This window comes from Bubalus bubalis, chromosome 16 (genome assembly GCF_019923935.1).
Source record: "Bubalus bubalis isolate 160015118507 breed Murrah chromosome 16, NDDB_SH_1, whole genome shotgun sequence".
Taxonomy (NCBI): Eukaryota; Metazoa; Chordata; class Mammalia; order Artiodactyla; family Bovidae; genus Bubalus; species Bubalus bubalis.
This window is the reverse complement of record NC_059172.1, coordinates 64,482,970-64,485,436: the sequence shown is the minus strand read 5'-3', so window position 1 is coordinate 64,485,436 and position 2,467 is coordinate 64,482,970.

Here is a 2,467-nt window from a genome sequence, read left to right as displayed (position 1 = left end):
GCCGAAGAATTGATGCTTTTTAACTGTGGTGTTGGAGAAGACGCTTGAGAGTCCCTTGGACTGCAAGGAGATCCAACCAGTCCATTCTGAAGGAGATCAGCCCTGGGATTTCTTTGGAAGGACTGATGCTAAAGCTGAAACTCCAGTACTTTGGCCACCTCATGCAAAGAGTTGACACACTGGAAAAGACTCTGATGCTGGGAGGGATTGGGGGCAGGAGGAGAAGGAGATGACAGAGGATAAGATGGCTGGATGGCATCACCGACTTGATGAACATGAGTTTGAGTGAACTCTGGGAGTTGGTGATGGATAGGGAGGCCTGGCGTGCTGCGATTTATGGGGTTGCAAAGAGTCGGACATGACTGAGCAACTGAACTTAACTGAACTGATACTCCAATAAAGCTTATAAGAAAAATCGATTACATAATGTGTTGGAAGATGAAAGTTATGTGGAAAAGAGAAGAGAAGAAGAAGAGCAGAGTAAGTTATGTCAGGAAGGTTGGGATGCGGGACAGTTTAGGTATGGTAGTCAGGTAGTGTCCACTGAGAAGGCATCTCAGAGGTAACAGAGATTTGAGTGAAGACTTGAATGAGATGACCTTCTTCCTATGCAAGATATCACTTGCTTTGCTGGAACCAAGGTGGTAGTCCTAGGAGAATCTGTGTGAGTGTGTTATACCAGGAGAACTGGTAGGACTTAGCAATGAGACAATCTGGATAGCGTGCATGTCACGTGGGTGGTGGATGTGGCCACCTTTCAGTGAGAAAGGAGATATGAGGAGACAAGTTACAGGGGAAAGATAACAAGGCTTTAAGTTCTTTAGGGGAAGCAAAATTTACCTTGGAAGTTCAGTCAAAAGAAAATTCTTCTATATGTTCTTCAGATAAGAAACAAAAATTTATGCACAGGACATATCTTCAGCTATATTTTTCAATCAAATAGTTTTTTTTTTAATGAATTCTCCTTCATGTAACCTGAAAATACTATAGAAACTGAGTATCTGTGAAAGCAGTTCTGCAGTGATCAAAACTATGTCATTTGAGTAATAATCCTTTAACTGTCTCTCCTGGTTTAGGGATAAATTTTAGAGTACTTAGGCTTAGACCCAGAGGTATAGAGTAATTTCAGTTATGCCAGTTAATGCCACTTCAGTTTTCCCCCCGTTACACCAGCCCCTACCTAAATCTCCTCCAGAGCCTTGTAAGACTAAGTGTAATCCATCTTCACATGATAGACAGTTATCATAATCCCCCCATCTCTTTTTCTTGTGTAAATGACACTAGTTTTCTCAACTAGCAAGCAAGTCATATCTTGCATAGGAAGGAGGTCACCTCATTCAAGTCTTCACTCAAATCTCTGTTACCTCTGAGGTGCCTTCTCAGTAGACACTACCTGACTACCATACCTAACCTGTCCTGCATCCTAACCTTCCTGACATAACTTACTCTGCTCCTCTTTTTCTACTTTATATGAGCCATGGAGTACCTTCCAGGCCACCTCCACTCCTACCACTCTCTTTTAGCAAAGCTATTTTATTGTGTCACTGTCTATCTTAAATCCTTAGAAGTGTTTCGACGGCACATAATACCATGATCCTATATTAATGCAGTCCAAGATTATATAGATGTTTCAATTAGTATCAATACATAATTTTCACATGAACAACTACCATGCCTATTTCTGCCATCCTATTAACAGTGGAAAGGTTAGAACCATGAAAACACTATTAGGTACATCCAAATTTTCTTTGAATGTAGTTGTTCAATAAGTAATGCATATTCTAAAGCTTGTTAACATCCAGGTCACATTTGCATCTTGTTTGAAAGAATGCAAAAGAATTTATCAAATGCTTCACTACATTTATCTCACGCCTTGTGTATTATAATATTTTTCATAAGGAAAATAGAATAGCTTTGTGAAACTCATTCTTAGTAATCTATGCTGACTTCACGTAAAAATTCTCGCTTTTTCCCCCCTAAAGTTTCACATATCACATATTTCAAAATCTACTCTAGAAATAGATGCAAACTGATGTCATATATTTTTTAAGTTTCAACACTGTTCATTACTACCAGTGTAGAAGGCAGGGCAATGCACTGGAAGCGAGGGATCAGAGTCTTAACCAGATTTCTCCTGGTTAGCTGTATAACGTTGAGCAAGTTGCTTGATGCATTTGTAAAAATTAGGGGTTTGAACTATAATCACTGAGTGCTTCTTGCTTAGTTTCCTTCATATGCTTACCCTTTTGATGCTAATCTACTTACATTCTTCTGATATTTATGTATAGTCTCAGAGTTAAACTGCTTCCCCTTGTGAATAATAGATGTGCCACCCTACAAAGTGGGCTTCCCAGGTAGCACTAGCAGTAAAGAACCTGCCTGCCAGTGCAGGAGACACAAGAGATGGGGGGTTTGATTCCTAGGTCGGGGAGATCCCCTAGAGGAGGGCATGGAAACCAACTACAGT